Raw genomic sequence first — 8,282 nt, 5'->3', positions numbered from 1 at the left:
TTTTTTTTAAAAAAAACAAACATTTACTTTATTTATTTATTTTTTCCAAACATTTACTTTAAAGAGAGTATAGCAATAAATGATAATGATGTTAGAAGCAGTATGAATTTAGAAGACCAAAATGATAGGTATTTCAACCATGGTTTTAGTGTTACACATTGTTATCCTCAGTGTAGTTGCTTTGTTTACAGATATCAGCATATAGAGTGGGTCAGGGTGACAATTCTACCCATTAACTGCTATTCTCAAAAAACTGATGGAGATGTTTAGGACCATTGCCTTAAACATCTTGTTTATATAAATGTATGATTTTGCCCTAGCCATATTTTCTAACTTTTCTACTTTCTCTGTCTTTGTTGTTTAGAATCCTTTGTTAACGATTCTTAAGTTCTTGCTTTCCATTTAACTGTATTATACCTTTCAATTTTTGTTTCTTTTTTTGAGTTCTTCCACTAGGGAGACAATATGATATTTACACATGTAGATCTGGTTTATTTCACTTATATCTTCAAGTTGCATCCACTTATATATGAAGGCTTTGAGTTTATTTTTCTTTTAGCTGAGTAATACTCCATTGTATAAAAACACCACATCTTTTTCATGCATTTCTCAGGTGATGGGCATTTTGGTTGTTTCCAAGATTTGGCTATCACAAATTGTGCTGCTATAAACATAGGCACACATATATCACTATGATATGATGTTTTCAGTTCTTTTGGCAAAATTCCCAGAAGAGGGATAGCGGGATAGAATTTGATTTCCAGTGCTAATTTTTTGAGGAGACTCCACACTGATTTCCATAATGGTTGCACCAGTCTGCATTCTCACCAGCAGTGGAGAAGGGTTCCTTTTTTCCCACAACTTCTCCAGCATTTTATTTTCTTTTTTTTAGGAAAGGGTCTACAGGGTGTTCAGGGTCTCACTACTAGAAGAGATTCATAGAGATTCTCCTGTTTACAGCCTCCCAAGTGCCGGGATTACAGATGAGTGCCATCATACCCAGTCTCAATTGCCTTCTTAGCATGTGCTGGGGGTGAGGCTGGCACGGCAGGCCAGGGGATCAAACCCCTGGCCCCAGTGCCTACTCGTAGGCCTTTTAATCACTAAGCTATTTGGCTGGACCCCTCTCCAACATTTATTGTTGAATGGTTTCTTTATGATAGCCATTCTTTCTGGGGTGAGATGATATCTCAGTGTTGTTTTAATTTGCATTTCATGGATGGCTAGTGATGTGGAGCATTATTTCATGTATTTATTAGCTTCTTATAATTCTTCCTCTGAGAAGTGTGTGTTCATCTAGGATACCCATTTCTGGAATGGGTCTTTTATTTGGGGGCCCTAATGTTTTTTAGTTCTTTATAAATTCTAAATAGAAGACCTTTGTCTGAGTGCTTATTAGTTAAGATTTTTTTCCAAATTCATGAGTTTTATCACTCTGTTGGTAATTTCTTTTGATGTGCAAAAACTTGTCAATAAGAGGAGATCCAAGTTGCTAATTCTTTCAAGTATTTCCTATGTGATTTGATTTTTGCTCATGAACTGTTTGCCTACCCCTATGTCTTCAAGAGTTCTTCCTACTTTCTCTTCCAGGAGATTTAGTGTTTCTGTTTTAATGTTTTGATCTTTAATCCATTTTGACTTTAGTTTAGTGCAAACTAGACCTGGGTCAAGTTTTAGTTTTCAGTATGTGGACAGTCAGTTTTTCTAGCACCATTTGTTAAAGAGGCTGTTTTTCTTCACATAAGCATGTTTGGCCCCTTTGTCAAAGATAAGGTAGCTGAGTGTGTTTCTCCTTGTTTCTGCATATTCTACTGTATTGCATTGATCCTTAGGTCTATTTTTTTTTGCCAATATCATGCTGATTTTTGTCACAATAGCTTTGTAGTATAATTTAAAGTCAAGAATTGTAATGCCTCCTGCCTTGTTTTTGTTGCCCAGGATTGCCTTTGCTATTCTAGGTTTTTCTGGTTCCAAATAAATTTTAGGAAAGATTTTTCTAGATCTGTGAGATATGTTGGTAGTATTTTGATAGGGATTGTATTAAATCTGTGTAACAATTTTGGGAGTATGGCCATCTTCACAGGATTGGTTCTTTCTATCCAGGAGCATGGAATATCTTTCCATTTTCTGAAATTCTCTATGATCTTTTTTTCAGAATAGTGTAATTTTCATTGAATAGATCTTTGACTTCTTTAGTAAGAAATTCCTAAGTATTTCATTTTCTGTGATGCTATTGTGAAAGGTATTTTTTTTCCTGTAATTTCTCTCTCAGTGTGTTTGTTATCTTTGTAGAGGAATGCTATTGACTTTTGGGTGTTGACTTTGTATCCTGCTATGCTACTGAATTTATGTATTAATTCTAGTAGCTTCTTGGGTTTTTTTTTTTTTGCATCTTCCAAATAGAGTATCACGTCATCTGCAAATAATGATAGTTCAACTTCTTTACCTATTCTTATTCCTTTTATTTCTTTCTCTTGTCTAATGGCTCTAGCTAATGATTCCAGAACTGTATTGAATAGGAGTGGTGATAGAAGTCATCCTTGTCTTGTACCAGATCTGAGAGTAAAAGATTTGTTTTTCCCCATTTAGAATTATGTTAACAGTTGGGTTGTCATATATGGCTTTTATCAGATTGAGTTGGAAGCCATCCATTCCAATTTTCTGTAGGACTTTGAACATGAATGAGTGTTGGACTTTGTCAAAAGCCTTTTCTGTATCAAATGAGATGATCATGTGGTCTTTGAATTTGGCTCTATTGTTATAGTTTATTGCATTTATAGATTTGCATATGTTGAACCACCCTTTCATCCTGGGCATGAATCCTACCTGGTCATGCTATGTAATCTTTTTGATGATTTGCTGTATTCTATTTGCTAGTATTTTACTGGGGATTTTTGCATCTGTGTTCATGAGGGAGATTGGCCTGTAGTTCTCTTTTTTTAGTTATGTCTTTCCCTGGTTTTGGTATCAGTAGAGTACTTTCCTTCAGGAATCATTTTGGGAAGATTTTTCCTTTTCAATTTCTTTGAAGAGTTTGAGGATTATTTGGTTTATATCTTCTGTAAATTTCTTGTAGAGTTCAGTTCATCAGGCCCAGAACTTTTCTTTGTCTGTAGGTTTTTTATTTCATTGGCTGTTATTGAGAGTTCTTACATCTTGATTCAGTTTTGGTAATTTTTATCTTTCTAGGAATCTGTCCATTTCTTCTGTGTCTCTGATTCTGTGAGAGTAAAGATTCTCAAAATAGCTATGGATGGTCTTCTGAATTTCCACTGGGTCTGTGGTAATTTCACCCTTTTCATTCCTTATTGCTTGAATTTGCATTTTTTTTCTTTCTTCTTTTTGATGGGGTTAGCTAGGGGCTTATCGATTTTATTTAGTCTTTCAAAGAACCAGTTTTTTAATTTGTTGTTTCTTTGAACTGTTTTCTTCATCTCAATTGAATTAATTTCTATTCTAATCTTTATGATTTCTTTCCATCTTTAGGCTCTAGATTTGGTTTTCTCTTCCTTTTCTAGATGTTAGAAGTGGAGCATTAGGGTATTTGTTCCCGTTCTGTTTTCCTAATGTGTGAGTTCACAGCTATAAATTTCCCTCTGAGAGCTGCTTTCATCACATCCCATAAATTCTGATAAGTTGTGCTTAAATATTCATTGCACTGTATATATTGTTGAATTTCTTGTTTAATTTCATCTGTAGACCTTTGGTTCCTGAGGAGGGTATTGTTTCATTTCCTTTGTATTTATGGGATTTTTCTGATTTCTTTTGTCATTTATTTCCAGTTTCATTGCACTGTGGTCAGATAATATACATTACATAATTTGTCTTTTCTTGCATATACTTAAGCATGACCTATGGAATAGTATGTGGTCTATTTTAGAAAATGTCCCTTGTCCATTGCTTCTTCTTTTCTCTTTTCCCTCATCCCAGTTGTTCTTTCCCTTTGAGCAGTTTATTTTCCTCTGAAGAACCACTTTGAAGACAGCAATATACACTGTAACAACCACTGTTGACTTTCTATATTCTTGGAGTATTTTGTTGTTGAAATTTTTTATTATTTCTAAAGTTTTTAAAAATTTTTATTCTCTTTCAAATAAAAAAGAAAACCAAGGAGCACATAAAAAAATACAAGTTGAAACCACCTGTTTCTATTCAAACCAACTACTGTTGACTAGGGAAAAAATAGAGGCATGGGTGATATTAGGAAAATTAAAACATCGATATCCTTGTTTCAGTTTTTCAGTCTGTTTCTAATACTTTCTATTGGCTGAGCCAAGCAGCAGCTGACTGAAAAAGGAAATATGTGGTTGCAGTCTCTGCAGCACAAGGAGACCATAGACAGATCCTGGAGCTAAAAAGTAATAGTTTAACATTCATCATAGTAATCTTTCAGTACATAGATTAGGTGTGTATTGCCACTTCTCAGGCACCTGGGAACTGACTAAATATGAAAAAGTCAGAAATTCATTTTGGTAGTCCTCACAATTTATTTTACTTTTTTATTTATTGTAAGGGATGGCTATATAGTAATGGGAAACATTTTAGAAGATTAAACCATACTGACACTCCATATAACTTAGAACCATTTCATATCATTTGGCAAAATTAATTTTGTTGAATAATAAGCATATTTTCTTTTGCATATATTCTCTAAAAAGAATTATAATCTACAAATATGTCATATTTTTTCCATAAAGAGTCATCCAGTAAGTTTCGAGAAGTATGATAGTTTTTAGACCAGGTTTTTTTGTTTTGTTTTGTTTTGTTTTGCGGAACCGGGGATTGAACTCAGATCCTTGCGTTTGTCAGTCAAGCGCTTATCCTACTGAGCCATCTCCCCAGCCCCTGTATGATAGTTTTTAAACATTAAAATATTTACAACTACTTAATATAAAACTTCAACTGTGGGTATTTTTTTTTCAAATAACAACATAAGCTACTAATCATTTTTTATTTTAACTACAAATTGTCCTTTGTAAAATCTGTTACAAAATAATTTTCAAACAAAAATAAAAATTTTTAGTGTTTGAATCTTTTTATTTTTCTTTCATGAAATTATCCTTCATAGGTTTGACTCATTTAACTCCAGATCATACATAAGAAATGCAAAACCTAGTGTAAAATATATTTAGACTGAGAATTTCCAAACATTGCTAGAACAGTAGCATGGACTAGGGGCTGATTATTCTTACAATAAATATATAAAAGAGAAGAAAAGCAAGGCTTATACAAGCACATGGTGAAGTAAATAGCCTGCTCTAAGTTAGGAATTGGAATTCTGCCTTTCCTTTTTGCCTGGTAAGAGTAATGCACTAGATGAGAAAATTTGTAAGATACAGGAAGTATAAATTATCTTTAAGATCTCAGAATTTTTATAATTATGCCTGCAATCACAGTCTAAAGAAATTAAGAGTTACAGACACTGATCTCTTTATATGGTGGTATAGGAGTTGTTCTTTTATAGTAGCTCTTTCATTTCTGTCCTGGGTACATCTCAACATCTGGCTTTTATGCTCCTATCACTATTGCAGTATTGTTGAATATTGTGTCAGTGAGTTAGGGCTCCTGTATTAAAATACTGTATCCCGTGTGACTTAAATAGCAGAAATTTGTGGCTTTGTAGCTGGTGGCCAGGGGTCTCCAATCAAGTTCTGGCACAGGAGAGTTTCTGATGGAGACTCTCTTCTTGACTTACAGAAAGTCACGGTATTCTCGTATTAGATTTTTTTTTTTTTTTTTTGTATTTTAGGGAAGGGTCTACAGGGTGTTCAGGGTCTCATTACTAGATCAGACTCATAGTAATCTGCCTGTTTACAGCCTCCCAAAAGCTGGGATTGCAGGTGTGCACCACCACACCCAGTCTCATTTGCCGTCTCAGCATGTCACAGGGGCGGGGCCGGCATGGCAGGCCTGAGGATTGAACCCCTGGCTCTTGTGCCTATTTATAGATGCTTTAATCTGCTGAGCTGTTTGTCCAGTCCTTTTTTTAAAAAAATGTATTTGGTACAGGGTCTCACTATGGAGCTTGGACTCATAGTGATCCCCCTGTTTTCAACCTCCTCAGCATGGAGATTGTAGGCATGTGCAACCATGCCCAGTCTCAGTGGCTAGTTCATCATGCCTAGGTGCTGTGCTGGCACAGCATGGGGTTCTGGGGATTGATCTGCAGTCCCTGCACTTTCCTAAGCAGGCTCTTAGTCTGCTGAGCTATCTCTCGGCCTTTTGATATCTCTTTTTATAAGGAAAATAATTCTGTTGATCTAGTGTCCTATCTTTATGACTTTCTTTAACTTCAGCTACTTTTCAAAGACTATCTCCAAATATAGTCACATTGGGGGTTAGAGTTTCAACATATAAAATAGGCAGGAAATGATAAAATTGAATGTGTGGTAAACACTATGTGGCAAAGCATAAATATATACAAGTTACCTTAATGTAATTCCATAGTTTGAGATCTTAGTTTAACCAAGAATCAGTCCCTCTTGATCTAATTAGTTTTTCCTATCATTCTCCCCAATGACTTCTTCAAACATCCATTGTGCCCATCGAGCTCTCTTGAACTCAGTATATAGAATATTTAGGATTTGGTGCTGCTTATGTGGATATGGTGGATTAATGAGAGAAATACAAAATGACTAAGAGTCTTAGTTTGGCAAACTACCAAAATCATGCCACTCACTAAGGAAGGACAATGAGAAAGAAGAAGTTTACATCCACATTTTGTACATGTTTATTATAAAGTTTCTAGAAACAGCCAATTATAGGTTTCAAGTAGTTATTTGGAATGAACAAACAATGTTACAATGCAAGGTGAATTGGTGGTAGTGAAATTTGAGTGATTATAGTGTCATAGTGAAGAACTTAATATTTTTCAGAGCCATTCAGTATATAGAGTCAAAATTAACGCTGCATTAAAAACTGTGGAGAATGTTGATATTTAGAAGACAGAGGAGGAATAAGTCATTTGTGAAGGAAAAAAATGTTGAAATGCAGATGGTGGAGAACTATAGCATAGTTGTACTGATTCAAGAATCATCAAGAAGGCTGGTGAGATAGCTCAGTGGACTAAGTGCCAGCTTAGGCAAAAGTAGGGGCAGGGTTCGATCCCTGGCACCACATGCTGCACTGCCTCTGCCCCTGGGTGCACTGAGCCGGTGACTGCGTGGGGTGTGGTGATGTGGGCCCTCTAATCCCAGTGTTGGGAAGATTGAAAACAGGAGGATCACTAGGAGTTCGAGCACAGAAGAATTTGGACATAACAATATCAGTAAAGTATAAAACTATTTGAAGAAATATGATGAGCCTTGGCAAATACTTGGACATCAAGGATGAGAGAAAATAGTCAAAGATCAATGAAAGACTTCAGGCCAGGGCTGAATATGATGGTACCATTATGCTCCAAGGTATGAGGGAACATGTGGGAAGTGCCTGAACACTGAGGGATGTCAGAAGGTCCCTTTTGGTCCTGGCAGGATTGTCTTTGTTCTTCCTACCTGAAACAGCCTATGATTTTGACGCTGTCTGCTGTTTTTATTAAAAACCTAGTAGAATATGGTGAAGAAGAGAAATTTCATTTATTGCATTGCAGTCATGTATTGAGCTAGGTAAGAAGCCCACTCTCACTCACAACTGTTCAATTACAAAGTATATAAGATGTCATTTCTATTCTAAAGACTGAGAAGACTGAAGTTTAGGTTATTGTCTAGGATCACATACCTGATAAGTCTCTAAGTTGGTACTCTCAAGGCTGATCTAAAAGCTAATTTCCCAAATTCAGCCCATTTTTTCATTTTCTTATTAGATTACTTAGCCTCTATATTTGCCACCAAAAAAATTACAATATAGAGTAGGATGATGATCTTAGTAGTGATGGCAAAGACCTCTGAAAAACTTCTCTTCCACTAAAGCAATGAGAAAACTAGAAAGGCAATGCCCACCTAAATTATTCTAGAGTGTTAGCTTTGTAATCAAAGTCCCACATTAATCTAGGGATCTTTTATTAAAAATGGCTGCATTTCTGTAAAATCAGTGGCTTTGAATCTTTGAAACTTGCCCTAATCCCATTTGCCACTTTCCAGCTCTGCAAATGCATGAAGCAGCGTCTCTGTGTCACAGTGAAAACCTTTAACTCAGTAGCATCCTGAGGGACCAGCCTGGGCTTGGAACATTTAAAACTCTCCTTCTCAGAAGCTGTCATTCTTTATTTAGTCTGGTGGCTGCTCCTAAAACACCATTTTCAATTCTGTCTAAATTTGACCTTATGCAGAGCTTACTTATTGTGA

The sequence above is a fragment of the Octodon degus genome, unplaced genomic scaffold (genome assembly GCF_000260255.1).
Source record: "Octodon degus isolate 3935 unplaced genomic scaffold, OctDeg1.0 scaffold00146, whole genome shotgun sequence".
In the NCBI taxonomy this organism is placed as follows: Eukaryota; Metazoa; Chordata; class Mammalia; order Rodentia; family Octodontidae; genus Octodon; species Octodon degus.
This window is presented reverse-complemented; position numbering follows the sequence as displayed.